The 16,658-nt window shown below is 42.3% G+C and overlaps 1 long non-coding RNA gene across 3 annotated transcripts in view; it reads left to right on the top strand.

Annotated features, from left to right (window-relative positions):
* Positions 1–16,658, top strand: part of LOC125638208 (uncharacterized) — a 361,930-nt gene that overhangs the window by 169,131 nt on the left and 176,141 nt on the right. For all 3 annotated transcript variants that reach the window (XR_012669092.1, XR_012669093.1, XR_012669091.1), the window contains exon 3: positions 13,803–13,893. This is a non-coding gene — a long non-coding RNA (uncharacterized LOC125638208). The remainder of the gene's footprint in view (positions 1–13,802; positions 13,894–16,658) is intronic.

Here is a 16,658-nt window from a genome sequence, read left to right as displayed (position 1 = left end):
AAGCTGGACGTGCACAAGTCCATGGGGCCGGACGAGTTGCATCCGAGAGTGCTGAAGGAATTGGCGGCTGTGATTGCAGAGCCATTGGCCATTATCTTTGAAAAGTCGTGGCGAACTGGGGAAGTCCCGGATGACTGGAAAAAGGCTAATGTAGTGCCAATCTTTAAAAAAGGGAAGAAGGAGGATCCTGGGAACTACAGGCCAGTCAGCCTCACTTCAGTCCCTGGAAAAATCATGGAGCAGGTCCTCAAAGAATCAATCCTGAAGCACTTGCATGAGAGGAAAGTGATCAGGAACAGCCAGCATGGATTCACCAAGGGAAGGTCATGCCTGACTAATCTAATCGCCTTCTATGATGAGATTACTGGTTCTGTGGATGAAGGGAAAGCAGTGGATGTATTGTTTCTTGACTTTAGCAAAGCTTTTGACACGGTCTCCCACAGTATTCTTGTCAGCAAGTTAAGGAAGTATGGGCTGGATGAATGCACTACAAGGTGGGTAGAAAGCTGGCTAGATTGTCGGGCTCAACGGGTAGTTATCAATGGCTCCATGTCTAGTTGGCAGCCGGTATCAAGTGGAGTGCCCCAAGGGTCGGTCCTGGGGCCGGTTTTGTTCAATATCTTCATAAATGATCTGGAGGATGGTGTGGATTGCACTCTCAGCAAATTTGCGGATGATACTAAACTGGGAGGAGTGGTAGATACGCTGGAGGGGAGGGATAGGATACAGAAGGACCTAGACAAATTGGAGGATTGGGCCAAAAGAAATCTGATGAGGTTCAATAAGGATAAGTGCAGGGTCCTGCACTTAGGACGGAAGAACCCAATGCACAGCTACAGACTAGGGACCGAATGGCTAGGCAGCAGTTTTGCGGAAAAGGACCTAGGGGTGACAGTGGACGAGAAGCTGGATATGAGTCAGCAGTGTGCCCTTGTTGCCAAGAAGGCCAATGGCATTTTGGGATGTATAAGTAGGGGCATAGCGAGCAGATCGAGGGACGTGATCGTTCCCCTCTATTCGACATTGGTGAGGCCTCATCTGGAGTACTGTGTCCAGTTTTGGGCCCCACACTTCAAGAAGGATGTGGATAAATTGGAGAGAGTCCAGCGAAGGGCAACAAAAATGATTAGGGGTCTGAAACACATGAGTTATGAGGAGAGGCTGAGGGAGCTGGGATTGTTTAGCCTGCAGAAGAGAAGAGTGAGGGGGGATTTGATAGCTGCTTTCAACTACCTGAAAGGGGGTTCCAAAGAGGATGGCTCTAGACTGTTCTCAATGGTATCAGATGACAGAACGAGGAGTAATGGTCTCAAGCTGCAGTGGGGGAGGTTTAGATTGGATATTAGGAAAAACTTTTTCACTAAGAGGGTGGTGAAACACTGGAATGCGTTACCTAGGGAGGTGGTAGAATCTCCTTCCTTAGAGGTTTTTAAGGTCAGGCTTGACAAAGCCCTGGCTGGGATGATTTAACTGGGAATTGGTCCTGCTTCGAGCAGGGGGTTGGACTAGATGACCTTCTGGGGTCCCTTCCAACCCTTATATTCTATGATTCTATGATTCTATATACAGTTCAAAACAGCTTTTTGGTTCAAAGATTTATTTAAAAAACTCCAATCAAATGAAATATTAAACGAATTATTTAGTTCAGCCCTAAACAATTTTTTTTACTTAATTCACCAAAAATTTTGTTTTCAGTTTGATGTGAAATAATTTTTATTTTTCAGAATAACCAGCAAACTTAAAACGCCATTATTTTCACAGTTCCACTATTGAGTGCTTTAAGTCAAGGCAGAACTTAACAAGATGCTTGGGGCTGTTAGGGCCCAGTCCTGCAATCCTTACTCAGGAGAGACATCTACTCGCATGGGGAAGGGTTTTATTATTGGCTCTTTAATAGGAAGCATGCAACATTGGCAGGGGAAGGGACAGCATGATTTGAAAGGTTTATTCCTGCCATCTGGGGTTCCCAGTAAGTCAAAATACACATACTCATGTGGTTGTGGGATTGCTTTGCGCACGTTGTATCGCTCAGCTGCCAGTTCCTCTTCCCTCTGCCGCGTGTTCCTGCATTTGTTTATCTTGCGCCTTTTGTGGGAGGCGAGCAGGCATTTGAATGCACTTTGTTTATTTAAAAGTGTCCCTTACTGTGATGGCCTTATGAGACACACAATCCCATTTTTCCTGAACAGCCCCCAAGGCGAGCAGCCAGGCAAACCTACTCCAGCAACATGCAACCAGCGCAATGCAGCACACCCGGTCTAAAATAGCAGACAGGCCTGAGCAGTGTGGATTTCACTTCACTCTTATAGGGACGAGGCATCTTAGCATGAGGAATTCAAGAGAAGTTCTATAACACACCATTTTTTAAATGATTAAACTTTAAGTGAAGTAATTTAAAAAATTGGTCAGTCTCTAATTTGAGATCACGATTGCAGCTTCCTCCTCTTTCTGTTTGGGGGTACTGCTCTGACATGTAAAACATCAAAGCAGCATCCTCTGAGCAGACAAGTAGAGATTCAGGGACTAGACTAGGACTTTGACTCTGGTCTCCAATATTTCATCTCTCATTAAGCCAGCTTTGTGGGGAGAAAAGGAGAGTCCCCCCAGCCAGAGGACAATGGGTAAGAAATAGCAGAGCAACAACCTGTTCTGCTCTGATCAGACTTGCACCCTGCCAACCATTCCTAGGGGGTGAGGAATAATCCACTCCAACTACAGCGGCTAATGCTGAACTCCATGTTTCTTGCTAAACCCTTGTCCCTTCCACACTTCTCAGTCCCATGTGGCAATTCCACTGAGATCACCACCCTCCAGTCTCACCACCTCTGCCTAACTTTTTATCCTTTGATGCTATCACTCAATCCTGCAGCTTTTTTCTTTACTATGTTCCAAAATCCATCCACTTTATTCCATCCCCAGAGCCCAAAACCTTGTCTAGCCCCCTGATTATCTCTCAACTGGACAACTGCAAATTCCTCATCTCTGACCTTACCAATACTCATCTTGTCTCTGTCCAATCAGTCCAAAATGTTGCAACAGACCTGCTTTGACCTCATCCATCCTTTCTTCAAGTCTCCTCACTGTCTTTCTATCACCCTCCATGTGAAATTTTGGGCAGGAACCTTTTTAAACTCTCTGTAAAGCCCTGTGTAAGCCAATAACTGCCCTGTTTTTTCAGAGGCCCTGATGCAATATGCTGGCTAAATAGGTTACCTCTTTTCGATGGTCCACAGAGGAGATACAAGCCTAGGACTGCTTCCAGCTTATGTTCAAATGTTAGAGACCTGTGCTGATGGCCTCAAGATTGTGTTCCCTCTGAGTGCCTCTGGTAGGGGGCCTTAGATAAGCCCCTGTAGTTCAAGCCAACTTTAGGCACCTAACCTTGGAAATGCTGGTTCCAGTACTCTGTGCACAACATAGAAACAATAATGGTGCTGCTTGGGACAGCCATGACCAGACAGGGAGTGAAGGAAATGGCTGTAAAGTACAAAGCCCTTAAGTGAAAGGTATTTGTTGAGAGAACCCAAGGAAGCAACAGAGGGTTACTACAGATAAATATTAATTTACTGGTGGAACCAAAACAATGAGACTCGCTCTTCGGCAGTCAAACCTTACAGCTCATACCACCATAATGTCCCTTATCCTCTCTTCATCTTCTATCAGCATCTTGCAACTCAAGTTTCTTTACAAAGAGCTGCCTTCATCTGGACCCGGTGGTTTGTGGTCCTATGGAAGATGAATAACTGAACATGGCTATGGACAGCAGGGTCACTGTGGTTGTCCTTCTCTTCAAAACAAAGGAAGGACGGGATCTGCAGCTGAGATGTAACCATTAGAGTGCAACAGCAGAAGCGGGCATGCATTTTCCAAACATATCTGATCAATTCCTTGCAGAAAAGTGAAAGAAGAATTCAAGAAAGGAAGCTGTTGAATATCTTGGTTGGTGCCATATAAAGTGACAACAGCGACAGCGTTTCCAGGCAGGTCCTAACAGTGGAAATGTTCAAGGGAATATATAGCACCGGTGGACTGATGCTGTCCATTAGACTACAATCAGATTTCCCTTTAATAAATGCACTACGAAATGGAGTTTCAGACTGAAACCAATGGTTAAACACAGCTGTCCCTTTGCCTTGTGTAGGGGATTTTCTCCCCATTATTTTTCTCTTCAATATTTAGCCGGAATCAGAATGGAAGAAAAATGGCTGAGAAATTCCACTTTCATCTTTTTTTGCATATTGGATTTCATAGTCCAAACTTTAATTTCACATCCAATTTTTCACACCCCAGTTTTGGGTGTACACATCTGAGTGTAAAAGATGGAGGAGGAAATGTTGGTATGCCAACCTTTTTAGGTGCAGAAAATTGTGCCTGCAATTTTATAAGACTATTTAAAAATGTAGCTGAATGTGTTCCTAAATTATTTAAGATATAACACCTGTGCCGTACATTTTATATGCCAGAGTTTCAATTGAATTATGTGTCTTTTGGCAATTGCTGTGTGATACCCTGTTTATTATTTGTGACAACAGTACCTCAGCTGTTCCACTAGAGCTCAGAGTATAGATAATGAAGGCCGACTGTTTGTTACAGTACCTGTGATTGAAAAGTATAGTACAGTCTTTTGGAAACTCACAATAAACTAATTGGTCTGACATTCAGTTGCTGGAAACAGTTCACCCTTTGGAATCAATTTATTTTCATTTTAAGAGCATACAGGGAAACCAGTTGAGTACCTGTGTGGCTGGAAGATCTCGCAATATTTTTTTGGGGAAAAGCACTAATATATTTAAAATAGTTGCAAGTCTAAAAATGTATATTTCAGGTTTATTCAGGAGCTGCATGCTTAAGTTGTAAATGTTTCTCAACAAACAAACAAATATTGTGTTATCAGAGACGTCAGCTCTTTCCTGTGGCTTTTCCTCTTTCCAAAATATCTCAAGTGCTCTGGGCAGACATTTTATAATGATACAGGCCACTTCATTGCTGGAAGCTAGACTGTAATAACCTTTTAAGCATCACTCAGCCTAGAGCGTCTGCCTAAGTAATGCGTATACATCATGGTATCTCACCACTGACTATTTTTCCCCCTACCTCTTTCTTGAAAGTTACTCATCTAGTGCAAATTCTTGAAAAGAGGTAAATCCTGTTCACTTGACTCCCTCATCACAACCAATGGGGCTACTCACTGGAGTAAGACAAGAAAGTTTGGGCCCAGCATGTCATTTCAGAAGGAATGAGAGTATATAGAGTGGAGTGGGAAAGTTAGTACTTGACAGATGATGCAATAAAGTATTTGTTGCTCTGTCTTTTTCTTCAGTTTTTTTCTAATATATTTAGATATTTATGGCCCTCATCACTGGAGTATTTAAGAACCTCACAACCATTAACATATTTTTAGCCTCTCAGCATGCCTGTGAGGTAGGGAAGTATTACTCACATTCCACCGATGGGGAAATATGGTAGGAAGGAAGGATGTGCCAATGGTTAGAGTATTAGCCTGGGATTTCAGAGACGCAGGGTTGATTCCCTGCTTCGCTGCAGATTTCCCGTGCGACCATGGGAGAATCATTTAACTTCTCTATGCCTTGGCCCCCAATCTGTAAAAGGGTGATAATACTTCCCTACCTTACAGAGGTGTTGTAAGGATAAATGGGTTAAGATTGTGAGGTTCTCAGATACTACTGTAACATATAAATGTAAAAGGTTCAGGATGGATTAAGTGATTTGCTGAAGGTCATACAGCAATGGAATGGGTCAACAAACAGAATTTCTGTCCCACGGGAAATTCAGTACTTCGAAATTTTATTTTGAACTGAACAAAAAGTTAAAATATTGAAATTTTTCACAGAACAGGAAGTTTAGATAAATTTCAGTTCTAAAATGTTGAAATATGTTGTTTTGACTAATTTGACATTAATCTGCTGCCCTGGCACCCCCGGGGAATTGTAGTTCAGCTGCCTCGTACATCCATTTTCCTCCATGAGCCAGGCTCCCTGACTGGCCTACATCTCCCAAGATGCACCACAATAGAACATCCAGAAAGGAGACTACGGTGCCTCTGGGGAGGTGTAGTCCCGTTGGGGACGCTGCTTCATGGAGAAGGAAGGAGTCAAGAAGCATCCTCACTACGACTCTCATGAGACACAACAGCCACTGAAACTGATGCTTATTAATATTGAATTGACCTGAAACGGCACATTTAGATTTGGTTGAACAAACAGAAATATTTTGACTTGAGACAACCTAACTGTAAATGCAATATTTCATTTAGATTTTCCTGAGGGAAAATTGTGGGTGGTGGTGCTGGTGGGGGGAAATCAGCTTTGCAGAAATGGGATTTTCTGTTGGAAGAACATTTTCATGGAAAATTGCCAGCCGGCTCTCCACTGGAAATCTCTGCCTCAGTAAGACACTGAACTCAGCTATAGTAAGTCCCAGTTTATGCCCTATTCACCAGACCATCTTTCTTTCCTAAAATCGCTACTTGCAACAAGAGTACCCCTGCTAGCTGGGCCCAGAGTCTACCGGCCCAGAGCTCCTCCTAAACAGTCTGTGCTGGGCCCAGGCACAACTGCACTTCCCTGCTCTCTTCTACAGGGGATAGGGAGTGGCCAGACACGTGGCTAGGTGACACTGTCCTCTCCTAAGGAGTAATGCAACGGGCAAACTCTGTGTAGAAGTACGGGGACTCTCTGAGAGATTGTGCTGGTTTGCACTGTGGCAATATGACTCTAGCATCCCCAACACAGAGAAGAGTCCTTACACCAGAATCAGGCCTTTAACACCAGGGTTGCCAACCCTCCATGATTGTCCTGGAGTCTCCAGGAATTAAAGATTAAGCTTTAATGAAAGATTATGTCACGTGATGAAACCTCCAGGTATATGTCCAAGGAAAATTGGCAACCCTATTTAACACTAATGTACAAAATCCATATTCTCATTAGATCTCAGTGTGTGCTCACTGCAGTACGACCAAAGCCATGCTAATATGCTTCAGTTAGCTGGGTTTCTTCATAGACTCACCCACTGTACAGACAAAGGAGCTGATCCCGCAAGCAGTGCTGGATGTGGTCCCTCTCAAGTCAGTGATGAGCCTTTGCAGGATCAGGCCTCTTACATGGGTTGTGTAGTACTGGGTATATATTATATCACAGGATTATCTATCCCAAGCTATGGGCTGTAGAAGTGTATTTAGTCACTATGGATGGTTGTAAAGAGATGGGTTAGGGGGGTTCCTAATGTGTGGGTGTTTTAGGGGCTGAAGGAGGCACTAAATATGATGATTTTCAGACTTCATCCAATTTCACATTTTCCTATTTTTCAATTTTTTTTTTACTAATTTTGTCCATTAATTTTTGTATACATTTCTCAAAACAACCTCCCAGATCTAACCTCGCTTTCTTCCTCCCTCTCCACGCTGAACTTTGGATCCAAATTTCATGGCTGGCCTCCTATTTGTGTAATGAGCCACACAAAACCACAGGTCTGAACCATGCCCTCCTTTTGGGGGAATCCATAACCAGGAGCTGAATTTGGAAGCTCAGGCTTACCTCTGAAACCAAAATCCTTATGATCAAAAATGATCCCTGAACTTCCCAATATCCCCACTGCCTCTCCTATCTTTCAGAAGGAATCAGGAAAACAGGAACACAATGCTTTAGAAAAAGTAGAGGTGTATACTAGTTTAAAAAGGTAAACTGTATGGAACTAGGTAAGGGTACTGGAAGATGGGAATGTGTATCAGGTTAGAGCACTAGCTTTTCATGTCATGTAATTCTTGTACATGGTAAGTTGCAGGGCTGTTACTAGCAGGTCTGGCTTCTGTATCAGCTATAGACTGACTACAGAGCTTACTTCTCAGTGAACACATCTAGGGTGTATCTCTATAAGGTTCTTTAATGCTCTGCCAGGTATGACTAAGTTTAGCATACAAGTTATTTTACAAACAGTGCCAAGTAATGGCAGAATAATATAATACAGTTTGGTGTTCCTTTACATCTCCCCCTCTGAATTTTACATTCCTACCATTTACAAAATTTATGCTATCACACTGTCTTCGAAGTTCAGTACCTATCAGTCTGCTAAGAGTATCTAAACTGAGCAGGGGGTTGGACTAGATGATCTCCTGAGGTCCCTTCCAACCCTGATATTCTTTGATTCTATGAACTGCACTGGTGTTCTAATTACATGACCTGACTGTGTAACAACTTGGTCACGTGACTGTCCCTTCGTTGCAATGACTGGCTGTGGCTGAGCTAGAATCCTTGAGTTGTTTTCTTGTTCTGCATCTGCTATCTGTAGAGTTTGCTGTTGGTTGTTCTTTCTGAGGAACAAACTGTAGATGTTGATGGTTTCTGTTGAACGCTCCACTTTCAGTCTCAAGCACATATGATTTGGGTGCTGAATTCTTTTCTGTATAACAGCTGGAGTTGTCCATACATTTTCGCTATCCAATTTGACACCTACATAGTCACCAGGGTCTGGACCTGGAAGTTCTCTGAGTATCGTCTGTTGTAAAAGTGATTGTAGGCCCCTTTTGGCTTTTTATCCAACTTGGCTACTCTCTTCATGTCTGGCCGCTTTGGGTATAGATTCTTTTTCAAAGTGAAACAGTAGTTCTGAGTTGTCTTCCCATCAGGAGTTGCCCTGGACTATATCTGCCAGCTGCTATTGGTGTTGATCTGGAACTCAGAAAAGAAAGGAATGGATCTTCCTGCTACAGGATTTTCTTGGCTGTGGGTTCAGCTCTCTCAGCCTCTCCATTCTCTTGTGGCTAATGTGGGCTGCTAGTAATATGATCAAAATCATATTTCATTCAGAATGAATTAAATTCTGCTGTAGTGAACTGTGGTCCATCACTAGTTGTTCTGGAATACTAGAGTGAGCAAAAGTATGCTTCAGTTTCTCACTAACATTGTAACATGTTACATAGAAATAAACGTACTTAAAAGACATATCTGGAAAAATAGTCAAGATGACCAGGTAATGATGGCCTCTGAATTTGCATAAATCTGCAACTAGCCTCTTCCAAGATTTGCCTATTAGAGGTGTTATCAAAGGTTTTTTGTGTTGTGTTGGTCTGTTAGTTCTGCAGTGTTCACATGCAGATATTGTATTCTTTATGTCCTTGGTGATGCCAACACACCACATGGACTGGTTTATCCATTCACAGCATTTAGTTAATCCTTGATGTCCTTCATGGATGAGATTCATCTTTGTTTATTGTCTGTCCCAAACTCTTGATTTGGGGTAGGCAGAAACATTCTTTTCCCTGTTTAGATTCAGTCCAGACTAACTGATTAGGCTTAGGACTTTGTTGAGGGTTTTGTTGTGTTAATGGTTCTGCCATCTTTCTTTGGAAAATTTCAGGTGCAGTGGTAATCCCAAAAGGTAATCTTCAAAAGCAAAATCTCCAGAAGAGTGTGATAATTGCAGTCAGTTTAGCACTTTCTTTGGCAAATGAAATTTGCCAGCATCTGATCAAGGCATCCAGTTTGGGGACAACTTTAGCTCCTTTTACTTTGGGGACAACTTTAGCTCCTTTCACTTTGGGGACGAAGTCATCCATTGTTGGGAGGATATAGTTTTCTCTCACACCTGCTTCATTAAGTCTTTTAAGTTTCACACGGAGTCATATTTTCCCATTTTTCTTTATAATTGGCGCCACTGGAGTACACCATGCTGCTGGATCAGTGATTTTTTCCATTATGCCAATTCATTCCATGCTCTTTAAATCGGTTTCCCCTTTATGGAGTAATGGGTTAGGAATCCTCTGAGGTGTATGTACACTATATAGTTCAGCATTATCTCTTAATATTATTTGTACTTGGTCTCCTTTCAAAAATCCAATATCACCAGATATTCCATTGAAATCTTCCATCTTTCTCGCTAGGCTCATCCTGACTGCTACACTGTGGCTGAGACAGCTGTTGGTCTGTGGTCCTTTGATCACAGACATTCTGAATGTATAGCTTTTGTCTTTGTAAGTTGTTTCTGTGGTGAACTGGCCCACGCAGTTCAGCATACCTCTAGGGGTAGTCAGAGTTGTGTCAGGTGACTTCTGCTCTGGGAGGGGTTGCAGGTGATTGCAAGTCCCTTCTGAGATGATTGTGAGGTCAGCTCCTGAGTCAATTTTAAAATCAGTAGTCTAGTCATGAATATTAAATTTCACTCTCCAGAGAGGCTTCTGTGTCATCACACATGATAGATCCCAGAAACAATGGCTCTTGATTGTCTGTAATATGAATAAACTGATGCACTGATTGATTTGGTGCAGCAAACAGCTGCAAAATATCCATAGTTTGTGCATTTATTACACCATGTGCCTCAGCTAGCTATATCTCTTGGGATATGACTTTTTCCATATCTTGTATATATAGCTTGGAATTTGTCCTTCTTAACCTCACAGTGTTATGATAATATCTTTTAACAGTCATGCTGAGTCTCTTTCCTGCTTCTAAGCTAGTTTCTTGGTTTTTCAAGTTTGGCAAGTTGCTTTTGGTTTTGCTGTCTCACCAGTTCAGACTGCTTTGCTTTGCTATTTGAATAGCTTTGTCTAGGGTTAAGTCCATATTCATTTGTAGCTTCTGTCAGAGATTTGTTTGCTATTTGAATAGCTTTGTCTAGGGTTAAGTCCATATTCATTTGTAGCTTCTGTCAGAGATTTGTACCTGTTAACCCAATAACCAGCCTGTCTCTGATATTTTCATGTTTTACAGTCCCCAAATCAGATTCCAGCCACTGCATGCAGAGCTCTTATAAAATATTCAACATTTCCCTCTGGTTCTTGAATTCTCTGATGGAAGCATGCTCTTTTATGAAACACATTTCTCTGGGGTATAAAGTATGCATCAAACATAGCCAGAACCCTTTAATAGTCATCTTTGTGACTGTCTTCAGTAAAATCAAAGGATTTAAAGATATGCTTGCTTTTTCCCCCAACAGCATAAATTAAAGAAAATACCTGTATATCTCCAGTTTCCTTGTGGAGCTTGTTTGCAATTCGAAATCTTGCAAAATACTGCTTCCAGTCTGTCCATTGTGAAGGTTTGCCAAGCTGAAGTTCGTTGGGGCATTGAAGAGTAGCATATTGTTGAGATCTTTGTTCCTTTTGTTTCCTTCTGTTGTTGGGCTGTTTTCCTTCTGTTTCTGTTTCTCCTCTGGCACTGTCCTACTATTTATACTATGCCACATACTTCTTGTACATGGTAGATTGCAGGGCTGGCATTAGCAAGTCTGATAGAGACTGACTACCCAGCTTATTTCTCAGAGAGATACACACCAGATGTGTTCACAATAGGATGGTTTAATGCTCTGATATGGCTAAGGTTAGCGCAAATAAGATATTTTACACACAGTGCCAACTAATGGCTGAACTGTATAATACAGTTTAGAATTCCTTTCCATTTTATATCTGGGAATCATAGGACTGGAAGGGACCTTGAAAGGTCATCTAGTTCAGTCCCCTAGAATGGAACATGAGGATATCCAATTCTCTCCAAGTATCACAAGTAAAAATAAATTTCCTGCTAATCCTGTTTGTGCAGATCACACCACTGGAAATCTCTGCTAATGAGAGGCCCAGGTCTGGGGAACAGTAATGTTGCAGGTCAGGATTAAGGTGCCACACCAGAGCTATGTGTGAAGTTTGTCCAATTCCTCTCTATACCATGCCTAGTTCAAGCCAGTGTTAGTGGTGGCTCACTTTCATGAGCACTGAATTCACAGATGATGGCTATGTTTGCACTCAGGGTTTTCTTGAGTTCCCCAGCACTCGTGCATCTTCAATGCTAGTAATGATGATGTAGTGTTAGTGTAGACCAGATGCTGGCAGTTTTATCCCCATGTCACCTAACAAGGCCAATTTGGTTCTTTAACAAAGCACCCTGCTGAAAACTTGGGGTGAAATCCTGTCTCTTTAGAAGTCAGTTGGCATTTTCCCATTGACTTCAATAAGGGCAGGATTTTACCCTAAGAGGAGAAAAACCAGAACCTGTCTTTTGGAATTTCAGAACACTTAATTCCTCAGCCCCAGGGGCACCAAGGACAAAGAACTTGCTTTCTGGACATTCTCCTTGCTTGCTACCTAGAGAATAATCTCTGTGTATTTTAAAATTGTATTTTATAGTGTTGATTTTAATTCGTTTGTATTACGGTGGCACCTCTAGGCCCCAAGCACATCAGGGACCTGTTGTGCCATGCAATGTATAGACACACATATAGTAAAAGACAGCTCCTGTCCCAGTGAGCTTACAGTCTAAATAGACAAGACAGACAAACTGTGTGTGTTTAGGGGGAGGGGGACCAGAGAGATGACACTTTTTTTGCCCAAGGTCACACAGGAGGTATATGATAGACAGAGCCAGGAACAGAACAGGGTCTCCTGCATCCCCAGCCAGTGCCCTATGCACTGGACTATGCAGCCTGTCTGAATTAAGTGTTCTTGTAATGTGCTCGCCTGCCTCCTCCTCTGGAACCTGAAGCCCTCTATGTTCTATAGACTAGGTACAGCACAGATAACATCAGCGCAAGATTCCCCATAATACTCGACCAATATGTCTCAGCTTTGAATAGCTGGGGCTACTGCTAGGAACGAGCTGGCAGTTTAGCTTCCATAACTGTTCAGTTTCTGGCCTTTTTGCCAAGGCGACCAACAAAGATACCAATGAGTGCAAATTGGGATGATGTTTTTTGTGATCCTGGCACTTGTCCATTGGGAGCAGGGCTCCTACTACTAAATCATTTCACACAGGCCACTGAACAGCTGTCAGGTGGTAATAACTGTGGATAACTCATCCTGGAGGATTTGAACTGATGAAATAAAGGTGAAAGGCTATATTAAAACATTGCTGACCTCTACAAGCCTTCCAACCCTGTCCTCGCTAGATTGTTTTTATATTTTATTCTTCCCAACAAAATAAAAAATTTAATACTAAGTAAAATATGACAAGCTAAATCTTGCATGCTTAAACTTCATTAAAGAGTGGGTGAATGTATGAAGTTCTTAGACTAAAGTCTCCTAGACATGGCTGGGTCAGATCCTGAGCTCCTTACTCAGTTTTTAACTCATCCCATAATTGGACAAACTTTCATTGACTTTAGTGGGAGTTTGCTTGAATAAAAACCAAATGATGACCTCAGGATTGGACCCCCGGGGAGTTTTCCTTGAGTAAGGAGTAAACTCTGCCAGATCCTGCCCCTGTGGGCAGAAAGGAACATGCTGGCCACTCAGCATTGGACTGTGTCACCTTTGCAGCCAATGGAAATTAAAGACCTGCAGGATCCAGCCCTTTATTTGAAACATTATGACAACAGCAACTTCAGCACAGGCTGGAACTCAAAAGAGCACGCAGGTGCTGGAACTAGTGATAACAGCAGTGGAATGCTTTGCAGTTTTGTTCTATGTCTTCCAACACCTGCGCTATAAAAATTATTCCCACATACATCTCTTGTTTGCAAGGAGGATATAGGAGCAAGTGCACACTTACACCTGAGCTGCTCTATGTACTTAGGTATTTCTGTCCCCTCTTTCCTCTAATCTGGTTTCTCTGAGGCTTTGTCCTACACACAGAAGTTGCACTGATTTAGTTAAAACTGAGCAAAATGCCACTAGGGCACTCTTATTTCAGTTTAAACCAGGTTTATTTTAGCATAGCCCAGTGGATTAGGGATTGGTTGAAGCTAAATCAAAATAAGACACTCAGGCTGAAATAAGAGTGTTCACGCAGTGGTTTCATGGATTTAACTCAATCAGTTTTAAATCATGCCTTAAGTTTAACTGGTACAACTTTCTCCTGCAGGCAAACTTTGAGCTTGTGTAACAGTTTCCCCAGAGCTACAGATCTCTTAAACAGAGACCCTGGAGACGGTGACCAGCAATCCTGTTGTCAGGTACGTTAATACTTCTTTACCCTAAATAAGCCCTATTCAGTACCCCACTGTAAAATATTGGACATTGGCCCTTGCCCACCCTCCTTTGGGTGACCTATAGATGTGGTGAATAATCCATTCAGTGGCTGTAGAGTTTGTATGAAAGCTTTTTATACCGTGAAGCACTGGGGGATGAAAACAGCAATAAATTCCAGCTGTTAACCCATCCCTCCACAAAGCCCTGCGATCTTATTACCTCACCGATCAATTTAAACTAGCATGTCAAATATTTTCTATACAACTATTGCCCTTTGTATATTTCATACATTGGCCCACACTTTTCCAGAGCATTTACAACCTATGCTTATCTTTGGTTTGGAGGGAATCAAGAATTCCCAACGGCAAAGTCACACTTTTATTTAAAGCTTTAATTGTCTTAAAGAAAAAGCCATTTTGAAATCTAGCCCTTTGGATCCACTCAGGCAATTTATTATCCAATAAGCCCTTTTAAGCTTTGGAACAGGTTAATGTGCCTCAGCATCTGTGTAATTTTTCTTAGGCTGTTTTAGCACGTTTATATGAGGATCTCCATTTTGCTTTGACAGCACAATTTCTTTTCTGCTCCTACAAATTAAAAAAAAAAAAAAACCCTACTAAGCTGGAATGCTCTGCAGCTGTGAAAACCTATAATAACTTCAGTCGGATTACAACTACATCAAAGGTATTATATATCCCCAAGTAGCATATTTACTGGGCTTTTCAACAGCTGTGTAATTAGCCCTGGATTACTACTTTTCCTCCACATCTTTAAATATCCATGTTTTGCAAAACTTACCCCAATTGAAGGAGAAGGAAGTTTGCCCCTTCACTGAAGATGCAGCCCATCACTTTTTCTAAGATGGTAAAAAAACCCCAAACCCCTAACCTGCCTCTACTGCCTCCTAGGAACTGGGATCAAGGTATCTGCTGCCCCTCCTCCAGCTGCTTTGAACATCTGATTGATTACTTAGGTAATTAGACTGGGGTGGGGGGTGTAATACCCATTGTGCAGTACTGTGAGTAGACAGTCACTAAAAGGCTTTGAGATAGCAGCTGTCCCCTTTAGTAGTCCACGTTCTCCCTGCACAATAGGGGGATGGCAGAAGGTGAGGGAAAACTCGTGCCTCCACAAGAAGGAATAAAGACTCCATATGTCTCCTGCCTCAACAGATGCTTCTTCAGGGTGACCCTGTTTACTACACTACCTCCACCCCCTGCCATTGCTGGGACCTCAATCACCACACAGCTGACAGGCCCTATTCACAGACTTGTCTCCAGCAAGACTTGCCTTCATGCCCTGCTGACGCCGACAGACACTTTCTATGGGGTTTTTGCGCCCTGGGTTGAATTGGAGAGCGCATGAAGTCAAAGAATTCTCCTGCTGTGTTCCTACACACTTCTGCTGTCATTCCTTCTCAGAGCCTTTTGTTATTCAATTGTCTTTATTCTGGGAACAGGGAACTAGGAGGGAGGTGAAACTTAAAAATTACCTTTAATACTAGCTGTTATTTTTTCCATTCTAAATATCAGGATAAGATAGCATTTGAACAGCTAAACCATTTGAAGGATTTTGCCCCACCAACATTTACAGTAAATGGCAACTAGCTGCTTTCTTTTGCTCAGGTCTCAGGCTTACAAGCAGGTCATCAAAGGGAGCTTTTCCTGCTCCTTGAAGGAAATGTTGATTTCCATTGTGATTTGGGCTCAGCTGCTGCTACAAACAAATGGGACTTTGGACTGAATTTTCTCTTTGGGAAATTCTTCTGAAAAAAAAAATACTGCCTTGTGTCTTTCTGTCGCCTCAAAACATTTCATTGTAATTCTTTGATACACTATCTGGATGTCTCAGACACGTGTTAAAGATCCAGCCAACTGGGCCCTTTAGCCAACTTACTACCTGATTTTATCAGTGCCATTCACTGTCTTTTAAATAGCTGATATTTAACAAGCATCTTTTTAGTGTGGTGCCTGAGAATTACATTCCCAGTTCCTCGTACACTACTCTCTGACTGCAATCTAACATCCTGCAAGCAGAGCTTAACATGTGGCCTTAAGTGGCTTGATTCATCTCAGGCTAAATATGAAGCAAGGTGACACATTATGGCCCAGCCTTGAGTGTAGTGCTTGTTCCTGTAAGTGGTTCTATTCAAGGCCCTAATTCAACAAAGCACTGAAGCACATGTTTAAAATCCACCCTTATTCATCAAAGCACGTGTGATCTGCTGCACCGGACCCTATAGAACTCATAGAATGGACCCTATAGAATGGACCCTATAGAACTCATGCTTTTAGTAGAACTTCTTGTGTCTGTCCGGAGTAATGTAGTGGAATACATACAGGTTGTAACCCTCTCAGTAGGTCTGTGTGAAGCACTTTGATGTTCATTTTGCAATATGTGTCCTATCACTTTCCTTGTTCATGCCATATTGTTTTGAGCGAGCTCTCAAAGCTTATTGCAGGAGTGACAGATGCTTTGTGAGACAAATGAAAGTATCACTTTACATTTTCTGGTCCCATCTCGTTCACGATATCATCCTTTTAGTTACAGCCCGATATGCTGCAATACAAGGCTGGTGCAACTGGATGGCCAAGTGGATATTATACTGATGAAATACACAGTGTTTGTCAACTGATATTTTCACTTGGAAAATAGTTCAGATGGCCATGTTGAGCTCTCAGGGGGTCTGTGTAGGAATTTAAATTTGATTGCTTTTGCAGGGGCATGTTCTGTGCCCTTGCTGTGGCCT

The sequence above is a fragment of the Caretta caretta genome, chromosome 6 (genome assembly GCF_965140235.1).
Source record: "Caretta caretta isolate rCarCar2 chromosome 6, rCarCar1.hap1, whole genome shotgun sequence".
In the NCBI taxonomy this organism is placed as follows: domain Eukaryota; kingdom Metazoa; phylum Chordata; order Testudines; family Cheloniidae; genus Caretta; species Caretta caretta.
The sequence above is the reverse complement of the archived record's forward strand: the minus strand, read 5'-3'. Positions and strand labels throughout refer to the sequence as shown.